The 17,345-nt window shown below is 40.1% G+C and overlaps 1 non-coding gene across 1 annotated transcript; it reads right to left on the bottom strand.

Annotated features, from left to right (window-relative positions):
- Positions 1 to 4,477: 4,477 nt before the first annotated feature.
- Positions 4,478 to 4,530, bottom strand: LOC129819246 (U7 small nuclear RNA). Its single transcript, XR_008754077.1, has one exon. It is a non-coding gene; the product is annotated as a U7 small nuclear RNA (small nuclear RNA).
- Between the last annotated feature and the right edge of the window lie 12,815 nt (positions 4,531 to 17,345).

The raw sequence follows: 17,345 nt of genomic DNA, 5'->3' as shown, positions 1-17,345 counted from the left end.
TCAAACAATAGCATGGTATTATTTCACTGTAATAGCTACTGTAAATTGGACAGTGCACTTAGATTAACAAGAATTTAAGCTTTCTGCCAATATCAGATATGTCTATGTCCTGGGAAGTTTTCTCATTACTTACAACCTCATGATAATCACATTAGCCTACGTTAGCTCAACCGTCCCGTGGAAGTTAAACTGTTATTTTGTGTGGTTTAATACTTAATTTGCTATGAGAGTAAATGCATTTAATGATTTATACTTTACCCCCAACACCGCTTTGGAGGGTTGTGTAATAATCATGCCAAATGGAATCAAAAGCATTCTTAAAATCAACATAACATGTAAATACTTTCCCTCTGTTGTTCTGATGAACATGCTGGTTTATTAGCATGTGTAATGTGTGCGTGGTCTGTTCTGTGTTTGGGTAGAGAGACAATTCGTTTTTTGCTGAGACCCTGACCTTTTTTGTCACACCCTGACCGTAGAGATCTTGGTTGGTCAGGGTGTGACTCGGGTGGGAAACTCTATGTTCTTTATTTCTATGTTTTGGCCGGGTATGGTTCTCAATCAGGGACAGCTGTCTATCGTTGTCTCTGATTGGGAACCATACATAGGTAGCCCTTTTTCCCTCATTTCAGTGTGGGTAGTTGTCTCGTGGCACTATAGCCTTAAGCTTTACGGTTGTTTTTGTATTGTTTATTGTTTTTGTCGGCGTCATCCTAAATAAAAGGAATATGTACGCTCACCACGCTGCGCTTTGGTCCACTTCCTTTGACGGCCGTGACACCGGGAAAAAGGTGTTCTCTCTGGGGTCCCGTTGGACATTGATAATCAATATCTTAGGCAAACAATTCCAGGAGTAGTTCATGCACGTGGCTTGACCTGTATGGAGAAAGAGAAAAAGAGGCAAAGTTTATCTGTATTATTGATGTTTTGATGAGTATTTACCACCCTATGTAAAGTTGGGATATACCAGCCAAAAGTTTGGACACACCTACTCATTCAAGGGTTTTCTGTACAGCCCTGACTGGTAATGTATAACATACACCGTAAGAGTGTTCGTGCAAAACCCGATACAATGCAAGAAGTGTAAAAAGGTTGGCCATTTGTCAAGTGTTTGCAGACAGAAGAAATATGTTATTGTGAAATGTTGCAACTGTGGTGGGGATCATATTTCCGAGTGCCCTGTTAGGGTGAAAGAGGTTGAGGTTTTAAGGATCAGGGCAGTACAGCAAATCTCCTATGTGGAGGCGTTGATGAGAGTTGTTAGACATGCACAATTGAAAGCATCCTGTCAGGCTGTATTACCATCTGGTACGCCAACTGCACCGCCCGCAACCGCAAGGCTCTCCAGAGGGTGGTGCGGTCTGCCCAATGCATTACTGGGGGCAAACTACCCGCCCTCCAGGACACCTACAGCACCCGATGTCACAGGAAGGCCAAAAAGATCATCAAGGACATCAACCACCCGAGCCACTACCTGTTCACCATCCAGAAAGCGACTTCTGTACAGATACATCAAAGCTGGGACTGAGAGACTGAAAAACAGCTTCTGTCTCAAGGCCATCAGACTGTTAAACAGCCATCCCTAGCACATTAGAGGCTGCTGCCTATAGACATAGACTAGGAAACACTGGCCACTTTAAGGAATGGAACACTAGTCACTTAATAATGTTTACATATCTGGCATTACTCATCTCATATGTATATACTGTATTCAATACTATTCTACGGTGGCTTAGTCACTTAATGTTGACATATCTGGCATTACTCATCTCATATGTATGTACTGGTTTCTGTACTATTCTACGGTATCTCATTCACTTAATAATGCTTACATATCTTGCATTACTCATCTCATATGTAAATAGTGTTTTTCTATACTATTCTACTGTATCTTTGTCCGTTCCGCTCTGACATCGCTCGTCAATATGTATATAGTCTTAATTAATTCCTACTTAGATTTGTGTGTATTGGTTATATGTTGTGTAGTTTGTTAGATATTACTTATTAGATATTACTGCACTGCCGGAGCTAGAAGCACAAGCATTTCGCTACACCCGCAATAACATCTGCCAACCACGTGTATGTGACCAATGAAATTTGATTTGATTTGAAGAGGCAAGAGGCCACAGTTCTGAAGAAGATATGGCGGTGGATGAACCACAACCAGTTGCAAATGTTACACGTCACTCAAAGTGATCTGGATACACTCATTGTGAAGGTGGATTTTGTAGCATTTATAGCCACAGTTATTAATTGCACTGCACAAGTGTCCAAGAAGCTGGACATCACTATATCTGCAGCAGAGAAGTTTTTGGGCCACCAGGAATTAACGGTAGAAGCACTGCAAGGACTACTGTCGCCGGGAAATGTCCCGCCATCATAGGATCCCTCTGAGCCTGTGTAGGGACCTGATCAAAACTGAAAAGGAGGCTGATTTAGTTTGAATTCACTTTTTATTTTACCACAAACTTTTTCCTTTTCGGGTCTTTATTATTCACCTGTTCAGTAGGTGGCGGAATGCACATATAATTGTTGCGAACACCATTATACCAAAGAAGAAGAAGAAGAGAGAAGAACAGCAAACCAACAAAAACATGCACAGGCAAGCATAAAGCACACAATTAATAAATGCCCACTGCAACTCCAATAAACACCTATTCACAAAATAAGGGCTGGTTCTCTAAAAAGCTAATAACAGCCGACTGGCACTTCCATCTTACGTTTTGTTTGTATTCTTTCAATGTGCCATACAACTCTTGCCGAACGTCTGTATCTTGTGGTTGGTAATGTTTTAAAGACATTTTTTTTTTCTGAAGTGTTTACATTCGGTATTAAGGTTTTAAACAACTTCTATTTTTGAGGTATCCAATTAGAATTATTGTTTATTTTGCATACGTTTGCCTTTGTGGCTGCTCTATGATGCATACATTTTTTTCACTGACACAATTGTTTTCAGGGAAGTTAGGGCTAAATGCACTTGAAAGGAAATCATTGATACAGGTTGTAATTTCTGGAGAGTGCAATACTGTGTTGAAGTGTGCTGAAGTGTGTTGCACTGTCAGGGGCCCATCTGTGTGCTTTATTTAGATTAATCAGTGTACAGGGCTCTGTTTGTGTGGTTCCCTCTTTCTCTCTCGCTCTCTCCCTCGTTCGCTCTCTCTCTGAAAAGAGGCAGAGTGAATCACTGCTGCTCTGTCGTGATGGCCTGATGTGACACCACTGCACTGAAAGCCTTGAACCCTGTCTTATCTCGCTCCTTCTCTCTCTCTCTCTCGCTCTCTCTCTTTTTCTCTCCCTCTCTCTCTCTCTCTCTCTCTTGCTCTCTGGCTCATTGTCACGCTCTCTCTCACTCTACCAATCTATATTGGTATTATGGATCTTACTACAGCTTGGTAACATCATCCATGTTGGTGCTTTCTATTCCTTTTGAGCCTGACAGAAGATGGAAATGGAAATCTATCTCTCTCTCTCTCCCCACATCTTTCTACTCATGCTTTTTGTCCTGTACAGTTGTGTATTGTACTGCTTAAGGGGCTTGGTAAGCATTACGGGACTGTAGATTTAGACAGGGTCTTAATGCTCATGTCTTCTGTAGGTTGACTGACATGGTGCAGAGGGCAGAAGAGAAAAGCTCCTCAGTATGATCACTGCTTAGCCGTCTACTGTCAGGCCAGCTGATGGATGACAATCACTATGTAAGGAACACCACCATACCGTACAGGAGTGTTCACAGGTGCAGAAACAGCATACAGCATGTGCCAGAGACCATCCATTTGTGATACAAGTCTTGGATTCCACTTATGTCTTTCACTTTTGAAAAAAACAAACAGAAAAAACATCTCAGCTCAGGATTAAATAAAGATGTGCTGGATCTATGTACAGTAACATTGTACGTGTGTAGCCTCTGTCTGGAGAAGGAGAAACACAGGATCCGGGTCTTTGTCTGGTCCCGGCTGCATAGCTGGTCGCTGGTCGTTAGTGGGGTTTGGAGGGGGGCGTGTGTGTGTGGCTGAAGGCTCTTTGTGTCTTTTTGATGGACTCTGCCTGTCTTTGTTAGGGACGTGCCACTCTGTGGCTGTGGGCAGCTACCATTCCCACTGAGGGAGGAGGCCGGGGTCCCTAGCCATCTAGCCCCCAGCCACTGTCCTCCCCTCCCCTAACGGCCTGCAGCTGCCTCTCTGCTTGCCTGTCTGCTCTCCTCTCCTCCAGCCAGACAGGGAGGGACACCCTACGCCCTCCTGTGGACGATACCTGTACCTGCATACCCTTCTATGAAAATGGTTTGTTTACTAAGGACACTAGTGGTGGTGGTGGTAGTGTCTCTCCAGTCTGAGGGTGCATCTGAGGTAGTGTTTTTGCGGACATTACTGTGGTATACTGTAGTATTCACTGTGGTATACTGTAGTATTTACTGTAGTGTTTTTGTGACCATTACTGTAGTATTTACTATAGTTTTTATTATCTTTGACATAGAAGTGGGGGCTTTCTCCTTGAGAAAATCTACTGGAGAAATATTAAAAGAGCACATTTTCCATAACTTGTAAGGATTGGTTCAGAAATGATCTTGTCTATAATCTCTGGGGAACAATACTTGGCATGTAGGTTTCTCAATACAGTGTTTAGTATAGTATTCTACAGTTTACTACAGTGAACTGCATAATTCTATATTAAGTCAACTATAGTATTTTATACCATGGTGGGATACTTTAAAAACATGTTTAACCTTTTTTTAACTTGGCAAGTCAGTTAAGAACAAATTCTTATTTACAATTACGGCCTACCTCGGTCAAACCCTCCCCTAACCCGGACGACGCTGGGACAATTGTGCGCCGCCCTATGGGACTCCCGATCACGGCCGGTTGTGATACAGCCCGGGATTGAACCAGTCTGTAGTGACGAGTCTAGCACTGCGATGCAGTATACTACACAATTCTATAGTAAGCAGTACACGATCGAGGATACTAGTGTGTAGTATAGCATTCTACAGTATACTACAAAATTCTATAGTAAGCAGTACACGATCGAGGGATAATACAGTGTTCTCCTTGTCTCAAATATACAGTATGTGCTTATTTAAATACTCATTTAATTAAAAAGTCATTTCAGATTGCATACCCTGAACAAAAACATAAATGCAACATGCAACAATTTCAAAGATTTTACTGAGTTTCGGTTCATATAAGGAAATCAGTAAATTGATTTAATTAGGCTGTAATCTATGGATTTCGCATGACTGAGAATACAGATATGCATCTGTTGGTCACAGAAAAGATAGCGGTGTGGATCAGAAAACCAGTCAGTATCTGGTGTGACCCCCATTTGCCACATGCAACGCGACACTTCTCCTTCACATAGAGGTGATCAGGCTGTTGATTGCGGCCTGTGAAATGTTGTCCCACTCCTCTTCAATGGCTGTGCAAAGTTGCTGGATCCTGGCTGGAACTGGAGCACGCTGTCGTACATGTCGTTCCAGAGTATCACAAACATGCTTAAAAGGTGACATGTCTGGTGAGTATGCAGGCCAGGGAAGAACTGGGACATGTTCAGCTTCCAGGAATTGTGTTCAGATCCTTGTATCATGAGGCCGTGCATTATCATGCTGAAACATGAGGTGATGGCGGCGGATGAATGGCACAACAATGGGCCTCAGGATCTCGTCACGGTATCTCTGTGCATTCAAATTGCCATCAATGAAATGTAATTGTGTTCGTTGTCCGTAGCTTATACCTGCCCACACCATAACCCCACCGCCACCATGGGGCCCTCTGTTTACAACGTTGACATCAGCAAACCGTTCGCCCACACAACACCATACAAGCTGTCTGCCATCTGCCCGGTACAGTTGAAACCAGGATTTATCCGTGAAGAGCACACTTTTCCAGCATGCTAGTGACCATCTAATGGGAGCATTTGCCCACTGAAGTCGGTTACGACGCAGAACTGCCATCAGGTCAAAACCCTGGTAAAGATGAAGAGCATGCAGATGAGCTTCCCTGAGACGGTTTTTGACAGTTTGTGCAAAAATTCTATGGTTGTGCAAACACAGAGTTTCATCAGCTGTCCGGGTGGCTGGTCACAAATAATCCCGGATGTGAAGAAGCCGAACGTGGAGGTCCTGTGCTGGCGTGGTTACACATGGTCCGTGGTTGTGAGGCCGGTTGGATGTACTGCCAAAAACGACGTTAGAGGCGGCTTATGGTAGAGAAATTAACATAACATTCTCTGGCAAAAGCTCTGGCGGCCATTCCTGCAGTCAGCATGCCAATTTAACTAGATTGCACTCCTCATCACTCAAAAACAAACAAGCAGAAGTAGTAGCTGTAGACAAGGTGTTGGGATACAGTAGAAAGCTCCCCTTTAAAACTTGAGACAGCTGTAGCATTGTGTTGTGTGAAAAAACTGCTCATTTTAGTGTGACCTTTTATTGTCCCCAGCACAAAGTGCACTTGTGTAATGATCATGTCACGGTCGTCGTATGAGTGAGACCAAGGCACAGCGTGGTATGCGTACATTCTCTTTTAATGAATGAACACTGAACAAAAACAACAAAATTGACGAACGAAACGTGACGCTATACAAATAGTGCAGACAGGCAACTAAACATAGACAAGATCCCACAAACGCAAAAGGGAAATGGCTGCCTAAATATGATCCCCGATCAGAGACAACGATAAACAGCTGCCTCTGATTGGGAACCATATCAGGCCACCATAGACATACAAATACACCTAGATAACCCACCCAAATCACCATCACGCCCCAACCAACACAGAGAAAAAACGGCTTACTATGTTCAGGGCGTGACAGATCATGCTGTTTAATCATCTTCTTAATATGCCACACCTGTCAGGTGGATGGATTATCTTGGCAAAGGAGAAATGCTCACTAACAGAGATGCAAATAAATTTGGACAAGGACATCCCAGCTGGCCAAACCCGTACGAAGCTGGTCCAATTGTGCGCCGCCTCGTGGGTCTCCCGGTCGCGGCCAGCTGCGACACAGCCTGCGATCGAACGCGGGTCTGTAGTGACGCCTTAAGCACTGCGATGCAGTGCCATTGATCGCTGCGCCACTCGAGAGGCTGGGTTTATATTTTTGTTCAGTATATTTACCTAGTTTTTCAATAATCTACGCTGCATATGTCGATTCAATCGTAAATTGTCCTTAAATTGTTATCACCCAATCTGTAATGCTTCAGCAATACAGATTGAATAGAGCTCCCCATCACTCAAAAACAGACAAGCAGAAGTAGTAGCGTAGACAAGGTGTTGAGATACAGTAAGTCGATTTAACCCTTATAGAAATAACCTCCAGGTAATTGCTGGTGTCAATATGAAATATTCACTGATAGCTAAACCCTCCTCTCCCTGACCCTGTCTGCGTCCCAAAGAGCACCCCTATTGCCTACATAGTGCACTACTTTTGACCAGAGCCGAATGGGCCCTGGTCAAAAGTAGTGCACTATATAGGGAATAGTGTGCCATTTCAGACACATCCCCTGTATTTAACTTTGCCGCCATTGCAGCCTAATATCCTATCTGCTGTGTGTTTGACACAGAGAGACAACCTGACAGTCCTAACGCACAACATGCCATGCCCTTGGCTTATCCCATGTCCCATGCCTGGCCCTTTCGCTGGGGGGGAGAGAGAGAGAGAGATCTTGTTTATCTCACTCTTAACAACGTAGTGGTTACTGTATTTATGACTGTGCTATTCTTTCTCTTTGCAGCATGAAATCGCCTTCATGCGGAACATCCCTGGAGTTAAAAAAATAAAATCTTATAAGATGTTGACGTCATCATTCTGCAGGAGACATGGTGTAAGACAGACATTGTCACTCCATGCCCCACAGGCTACAGAGAGGTAATTGTGCCGTCACAGAAACACAGCTCTGTTAATAATAGAGGCAGAGACTCTGGAGGATCATTTGGTACAAATCGGAACTACAAAATGTAATTGATACCCTCAAAATTGGTAAATATCACATTTGGTTAAAACTGAAAAAATGACTTGTACTGGCAGAAAAATATCCTTTTCGCAATATATATCCCCCTCTCAGAATCCCCATATTGCTCAGAGGAGATATTCCCTACCCTTGAGGAAGAGACATGCCCTTTTTTTTTTTTTTTTTTTTTTTTTGGGGGGGGTGGATCAGCTTAGTATTGCGGAAAGAATGTTGCTTCCAATGTAATTGTCTGCATCATTTCCATTCCCCCATATTTTTTTGGGTAAATATATATATCCATATACGTATGCATACATATACACATATATACATACACATACCTATATAGACATACATACTTTTTTAAAGAATATGCCTTTATTATTATTCCCCGCGACCCTACCACCAATCCCCCAATTGGAGTAAACTTATAAACACTTCTGCTTTTACCTTCAATTTCTACATCTTATACCTATCTTACAGACACAGTCCACTTTACAATAGTTCTCTCTTATTTGTTCTTAGTCCTTCCTCTATTTCTGTTGTCCATCCAATTTTATTTCCACTTGTAACTGTGCTATTTCACAAAAGCTCCGCACCTATACACATTTCACAGATCCCGTATGCCCTATATTGTTTATCTTGTTATTATTCCCACCCTTCAGCTCCACCCAACCCCTCCCATCTATCTTCCAACATCATCCATTTCGGATTTCTATTTGCCATACATTTCTCAACTGTGCTGTGATGCTTCACAAAAGACCTGAACCTTCCTATTCTCATAGCTTCTACAGATTGTAAATTAAAAATAAACATCTTTGCCAAAATAATTATTATATTATTGATTGATTGACTATGGCTTTTCAAATCCCCCAGTATTGCTATCTGTAGCGTTAGTTTTAGGCAAATGTTGCAATTCTTCAGCCATTCCTGGACCTGTGACCAAAAACGAGCTACATATGGACAATACCAAAATAAATGATCTAATGACTCTGCCTCCTCACAACAGAATCTGCAGAGCTGGGAAGATTGTATACCCCATATATATAACATTCTATTAGTTGCAAGAATTTTGTACAGTAATTTATATTGAAAAATTCGAAGTTTTGAATCCGGCGTTGTTTTGCGTATCAATTCATAAACCATGTGCCATGGAATGGGTACATCGAAAATCTCTTCCCAACTATTTTGCAATTTGTATGGCACAGCTGTTAGTTTTTTGGTCCTTAAATGAAATTGGTATATGTTTTTATTTATCACACTTTTCTTTAACCATTTTTGTTCTTTAATACAGGGCCGACATACAAGTTCCTTACTTTTTTCCCCTTCTACTTGCCTCTTCCATTTTTGTGGTAATGCTGCAATTAATTGGTTGTAATTTTGGGTAGAGCAGACTTTTCCATATGTCTGTGTTAGCTGCATGTGTGACATAACTCCACCAGTCCTATTTATGATATCATTCACAAAAATTATACCTTTTTTAAACATTTCTTCGATAAATACAGTTTTTTTATCAATTATTATATTTGAATTTAACCACAATATTTGTTGTACTATTTGTTCCGTCCTTTCAGGTGGATTAAACTGAAATTGCAACCAACTTTCTAAGGCTTGTTTAAAGAATAAGGATATTTTGGAGATCATTTCCTTTTCAAACAACCGAAAATGAGCAGGTGTAATCTGAATAAAGGGAAAAAGGCCCTTCTTGAACATAGGATGAGACATTCGTACCAGTTTACTAGAGAACCAGTTTGGATTTAAGTATAACTTTTGTATGACCGATGCCTTTAGTGAGAGGTCTAATGCTTTAATATTTAATAATTTCTGCCCTCCGAATTCATATTCGTTATATAAATAGGCCCTTTTAATTTTATCTGGCTTGCCGTTCCAAATAAAATTGAATATTTTTTGTTCATATAATTTAAAAAACAGGTCACTAGGTGTAGGCAAAACCATAAGCAAATAGGTAAACTGTGATATGACTAAAGAGTTAATTAGGGTGATTTTTCCACAAATAGACAGGTATTTTCCTTTCCATGGTAGCAAGATCTTATCTATTTTTGCTAACTTTCTATAAAAATTTATTGGAGTGAGATCATTTCTTTCTTTTGGGATTTTTATACCGAGTATGTCCACATCTCCGTCAGACCATTTAATTGGTAAACTACATGGCAATATAAAATGTGTATTTTTTAGTGATCCAATACGTAATATGGTACATTTATCATAATTTGGTTTTAATCCAGAGAGGATAGCAAAGGTATCTAGATCCTCTATGAGGCCCTGGAGAGACTCTAGTTGTGGTTTTAAAAGAAAACATGAATCATCAGCGTACAATGACACCTTAGTTTTTAAGCCATGGATTTCTAATCCTTTAATATTAATGTTTGATCTAATTTTAACAGCTAACATTTCGATGGCAATAATAAATAGATATGCCGATAGTGGACAACCTTGTTTTACTCCTCTAGATAGTTTAAAACTTTCTGAGATGTAGCCATTATTTACTATTTTACACCTAGGTTTACTATACATAATTTTAACCCATTTTATAAGAGATTCCCCAAAATTGAAATATTCTAGGCATTTATATATAAACTCCAGTCGTACTTTATCAAAAGCCTTTTCAAAATCAGCTATGAAAACCAGGCCTGGTGTCCCCGATATCTCATAGTGTTCTATTGTTTCCAGTACTTGCCTTATATTATCTCCAATGTATCGTCCATGTAAAAAACCTGTCTGATTAGGATGAATAATATCTGACAAAACTTTTTTTATTCTATGCGCCAAGCATTTTGCTAGGATTTTTGCATCACAACACTGAAGTGTAAGAGGTCTCCAATTTTTTAATTGGACTGGATCTTTATATATACCACTTGGGTCCTGTTTCAGTAATAACGATATCAGACCTTCTTGTTGTGTGTCTGATAATCTACCATTTATATAGGAGTGGTTAAAACAAGTTAATAAAGGTCCTTTGAGTATATCAAAAAACGTTTTGTATACTTCCACTGGTATGCCATCCAGCCCTGGAGTTTTCCCATCTTTAAAGGCCCCAATTGCAACAAGCAGTTCCTCCTCTGTAATTTGGCCTTCACATGAGTCTTTCTGTTCAGATGTTAATTTTACATTATTAATAGGAAAAAAATCCATACAATTAGTTTCAGTTAGTGGAGATGGAGGAGCCTGAAACGAAAACATATTCTTAAAGTACTTTACTTCCTCTTTCAAAATATCATTTGGTGAATCATGCGTGACTCCATCATTTGTCACAAGTTTTAATACATTTTTTTTGGTAGCATTTCTATATTGAAGATTGAAAAAGAATTTGGTGCATTTTTCCCCATATTCCATCCAGTTCGCTTTATTTTTATAATATATTACACTGGATCTTTCTTGAATAAGTTCCTCCATTTCTTTTTGTTTTTCCTCTAAATTATTCTGTGCCTCTATGGTACCGTTTTTATTGCTATCTAACTGTACTGTTAGTCCTTCAATTTCCTTTGTTAATATGGACTCTTTTGATCTAAATTGCTTTTGTTTTATAGATGAGTACTGAATTGCATGGCCTCTAAAGGCACACTTAAAAGTGTCCCATACAATAAGGGGATCTGCTGTACCTATGTTATGTCTGAAAAAGTCAGTTATAAAATCTTCTGTCCTAGTTCTAAACAATTTATCATCTAGTAGACTTTGATTAAATTTCCAATATCCTCGCCCACGTGGAAATTCTGTAAGAGAAATATATATGCCAATTATGTGATGATCCAAGAGACATGCCCTTTCCAGGCCCAGGGAAAGGTGCTGATCTGTGGGGACACAAATGCACACACAGGAACACTACCTGATCAAACAACCACACGAGGGGACAGCTTTATTACAGGCCATACTGTTTCTAACTGCCTTAATCTCCCCCATAGAAACAACAGTGACAGCACCGTCAACAAAAACTGAAGGGATATGTTGCAGCTCTGTCAAAGCCTGGGTCTGTACTTTGCCAATGGTAGGTTACGGGGGAACTCTTTGGGGAGATTCACCTATTGCTCACCTCTTGGCCACAGCACAGTAGACTACATGATTATAGTAATTTACCCTTTCTCTCTCAGCTCATTCACCGTCAAGCCGCTAACACCTCTGTCTGATCACAGCCAGGTAAACAACCACACATTCACAGCCCAGTAAGCTGTACAACATCAGAAATTCATACAGATGGAGAAAAACAGCACAGAAGAATACCAGAAAGCAACCAGTAACCAAAATATATGTTTTTGTTTTTTTATTTAACCTTTATTTAACTAGACAAGTCAGTTAAGAACACTGAACAATGACAGCCTACTATCCAAACACTCTTAGATAACTTTCTGGGTAGCACATCCACTCATAGTAAAGAAGGCATCAATCTAGCAGTAAAAAACATCAACAATATATTCAGGCAAACAGCAAAAGAACTGAAATATATATATTTTTTAACTAAACAAAAAAGACAACTGGTTTGATGCAGATTGTAAAATGATATGGAAAAAACTTAGAACAATATCAAACCATAAGCACAGAGACCCAAATAATGGTGAATTAACGCTTTCATTACTGTGAGACTCTATAAACGTACACTCAGAACCAAAAAAGCACAGCACAACAGCAAGCAGCTGGCACTAATTGAGGAATCCATAAACACAACTTCTGTCAAAATTGGAACCCCCCCCAAAAAATCTAAACAAGAGGGATTAGCGATACAAAATGGTGACATATGGACAACACATTTTAAAACACTCTACAACCCTGTTCAAATTGATGCAAACACAAAACAATGCCAAATTCATGAGAAGTTGAATGGATTAGAAAAAGCTATAAAGGGCAATAAAAATATGTTGGACTCCCCAATTACTGACCAGGAGCTCTATAAGAAACTTCAGGCTCTCAAATTTAAAAAAGCATGCAGACCTGATGGCATCCTAAATGAGATGCTCAAATTCACTAGTGCAAAACGTCAATTGGCTATATTAAAATTGTTTAATTTGATCCTGAGTGTAGGTTATTTCCCTGACATCTGGAATTGTGGACTCATAACCCCAATCTTTAAGAACAGAGACAAATTTGACCCTAACAATTACAGAGGCATTTGTGTGAACAGTAACCTGGGGAAGGTTTTCTGTAGTATTATCAATGTAAGAGTTCTAAACTTCCTTAATAAGCACAATGTCTTGAGTAAAAGCCAAATTGGATTCATACCAAAACATCGCACAACTGATCATATTTACACCCTACACACACATGTCTGCCAAAATAATACCAAAATGTACGCTTGCTTTATCGACTTCCAAAAAGCATTTGATTCTATTTGGCATACAGGACTGTTCTACAAAGTTATTGAAAGTGGTGTAAGGGGTAAAACATATGACATAATTAAATCAATGTATACTGGCAAAACTGGCAAAAAATAACAATTCTTTAACCAGGGGCGGGGCCTTCGCCAGGGTTGCAATCTGAACCCTGCACTCTTCAATATTTACATCAACGAATTGGCCACTATTCTAGAAAAATCCTCAGGCACCTGGTGTTAGTCTCCACAATTCAGAGGTTAAACGCCTACTCTTCGCAAATTACCTATGCCTGCTGTCACCCACAGCACATGGCCTACAGCAGAGCCTGGACCTGCTAGTGCAGTACTGCCAGACCTGGGCCCTGGCAGTAAACCTCAAAAATACTAAAATAATGATTTTACAGAGAAGATCCAGATCTCAGGGAATTAGACCAAAGTTCTCAATTGGCACTGCACAGAATACAATTACTTAGGTTTAAAAATGAGCTCAATTGGACACCTTAATGATGCAATGAATGAGAGAGAAAGCACGCAGGGCATTCTACATCATCAAAAAAACGAATTCAAATTGAAACACCTATTAAAATGTGGCTAATTGAATGTGACGTTGAACCAATTGCACTTCATGGCAGTGAGGTGTGGGGTCCACTTGCAAAACAGGATTTCACCCAATGGGACAAACACCCCATTGAAACCCTGCATGCAGAGTTCTGTAAGATTCTCCTACATTTCCAGAGGAAAACCACAAACAATGCACGCAGGCCAATATCCACTAATAATAAAAACTCAAAAAAGAGCAATTGGAATGGAAACTAAAATGAATTAACTCAAATTCAGTGACCCCCTCTCATATCGTGACCAAGCTCCGCAATACCTAGAGCTGACCATGGTTACTGATCAAAACCGTAGAAAAACCTTGACAAAGTACAGGCTCAGTGAGCAGTTTACCATCATTGTAAGCCTGCCGCACACACACTATACGATACATTTATTAAACATAAGAATGAGTGTGAGTTTTTGTCACAACCCGGCTCGGGGAAGTGACAACGAGCTCTTATACGACCAGGGCACAGAAAGAGGATGTCTTCCTTAATTGACCCCCCAACGTAACGGACATACAGTATACCGGGAGCTGTGCCAGGCCCGCCACGTCTGTTGACTCATCCAGCTTTAATGCATATAATCAATTGGCTTGTATGCGAAGCAGTAATTGTTTCAAAATAGTATGGGACTTGCCTGTCCTAGCCACTCGGTAGCTCACCATATAAGATGCTTCTAGCCCCTTTTATTAATGGTATCTGTTGCTTTTATACATGACTTACTTCTCGAAAGTCATTTATATTCTCACTCAAAAAACTCCCCTTGGTTTATTTTTCAAATTCTGATGTTTCGTTTCTAAATATCTGCGCAAGAGTGAAGATTTCCCGCGAGAGAGTAACGGTTAATGTGATTGGATGTTCATTATTTGACTAGGCTACCTGTATTTGACATTGTTGTTATTTCGCTGAACACTAGATGGTTTAATTTTACTTTTGGCAGTGAAATGTGGCTACTCAGCCGAGGATTAAAAAAACACACAAATGTATAGACCCATTTGAAAATATAAATATACTGTTTGAAAATGTGAAGAAAATTAAATTAAAATAATAATAATATATATTTTTTTAATGAGATTTTTTTTACATTTGGTGTACTCCCGACGGCATTGCGCGTACCCCCCCCCCCCCCCCCCCCCCCCCCACACACACTTTGGGAATACCTACTGTAGAGGAAGGCTGTGCAACCACTGCACCACAGCAGAACCTGAGACAGAGCTGCATTTCCTGACAAAATGTTTTTAAAAAATAAACGTATTCAAGGTTTCAAAGACCTCTCTGATGATAGGCTACCCGTCCTGTTGGGGGAGGAGAGCACAGAGAGCTGTGGATTGGCAGCCCACTACATTTCTGCCTGCCATAAGATGAGGGACAGTGTCTGACAGACCAAACATCCTGCACATATACTTGTTGTTCAATGTATGGTTGTTTTGACCCTTGGTTATTGTTGTTACTGTTGTCCCGTTGACAATATTGATTATTATTATTAATTATGTTAATATTGTAAATCCCAAAGTAAGCTTTGGCAATATGTACATTGTTACGTCATGTCAATAAAGCAAATTGAATTGAGAGAGAGCGAGAGATAGCGAGAGAGGACTTTAACTACCCAGGACTCAAGAGTTCACCCTTAGAGTCACATACACACCGAGCATGAACGCAAGCAAGTGGTCACACACACACACACACTGAGAGATGGCACTCTAATTGACATGCAGAGGTGGTGGCACTGTGAGCATTACAGACAGACAGATATCTGCTACGAGACTCCTTTACGATTCGAGTTTCAACACCACCTCTGTTCTTAATTTTGTATTCCTGTGGGACTCCTTTCCAAACTCTGAGGTTATTTTGTGAACTTGAAGCATTTCGGGATTTCGGGATTTTCTTTTCCCAAGGTGGTGAACGTGGGTGAGTTATCAGTCAAGTTCTGATGCTACAATGATGCAATGTTTCACTATTTGTCTTACAGATAGAAGAAATGTTACATCTGTGAGCTCCATTAGTTTCTACTGTTCCAGATCAAAGAATTAAGACATCATTAGGGCAAATACAACCAATAGACCGAGACACATATAAGGGCAGCATTATTGCACACTACTTAAAACTTCACTAGGGTAGGGGGCAGCATTCGGAATTTTGGATGAAAAGCGTGCCCAAATTAACCTGCCTGCTACTCAGCCATAAAAGCTAGAATATGCATATAATTGTTAGATTTGGATAGAAAATAATCAGAAGTTTCTAAAACTGTTGGAATGATGTCTGTGAATATAACAGAACTCATATGGCAGGCAAAAACCTGAGAAAAAATCCAACCAGGAAGTGGGAAATCTGAGGTTTGTAGTTTTTCAACTCATTGCCTATCGAATATACAGTGTCTATGGGGTCATATTGGACTTCCTAAAGCTTCCACTAGATGTCAACACTCTTCAGAACCTTGTTTGAGGCTTCTACTGTGAAGTGGGGGCGAATAAGAGGGGATTGAGTAAGGTCTCTCCCAGAGTGCCATGATCTGACCACGCGCATTCATGTGGGAGGTAGCTTGCGTTCCATTGCAATTCTAACGACAAAGGAATTCTCCGGTTGTAACATTGAAGATTTATGTTAAAAACATCCTAAAGATTGATTCTATACATCGTTTGACATGTTTCTACGGACTGTAACGGAACTTTTTGACTTTTCGTCTGCACCTAGTGATCGCGCCTCATGAATTTTGATTACTGGGCTAAATGCGTGAACAAAAAGGAGGTATTTGGACATAAATTATGGACTTTATTGAACAAATCAAACATTTATTGTGGAACTTGGATTCCAGGGAGTGCATTCTGATGAAGATCATCAAAGGTTAGTGATTAATTGTATCTCCATTTCTGCTTTTGTGACTCCTCTTTGGCTGGAGAAATGGCTGTGACCTAACATAATCGTTTGGTGTGCATTCGTCGTAAAGCCTATTTGAAATCGGACACTGTGGCTGGATTTACAACTAGTGTATCTTTAAAATGGTGTAAAATACTTGTATGTTTGAGGAATTTTAATTAAGGGATTTCTGTTTTGAATTTGGTGCCCTGCAGTTTCACTGGCTGTTGACGAGGTGGGACGCTAGCGACCCACATATGAGTTACACTCTCAAACATTGGTATAATTTCAGCCAGTAGTTTTGAAAGTGGTGCTCATGAGCCAAAATTGGTCCCCATTTTTTTGTGTGCTAAGTCATCAAATTGTGTACAACATCATCCATTTTGTATGATATGTTACATCCTGCAAAATATACATATAGTTTTTTTTTTAGAAATGCTTATATGTTAAGAATGCAATTCGTACTATATGTTACACATTTGTTGTGCTTAAGATCCTGGAGTGCATCTAATTAAAACACCTCATTTCCATTGTAAAAGAAAAGCAGGCTGAGATGTATTTTTTCAGCTAAATCTGGCCCTTTCCTTGGCCTTGTTTAATGGGTCTTTCCCTGGACATGACCACAGCT

This window comes from Salvelinus fontinalis, chromosome 21, assembly GCF_029448725.1.
Source record: "Salvelinus fontinalis isolate EN_2023a chromosome 21, ASM2944872v1, whole genome shotgun sequence".
NCBI lineage: Eukaryota > Metazoa > Chordata > Actinopteri > Salmoniformes > Salmonidae > Salvelinus > Salvelinus fontinalis.
This window is presented reverse-complemented; position numbering and strand designations above follow the sequence as displayed.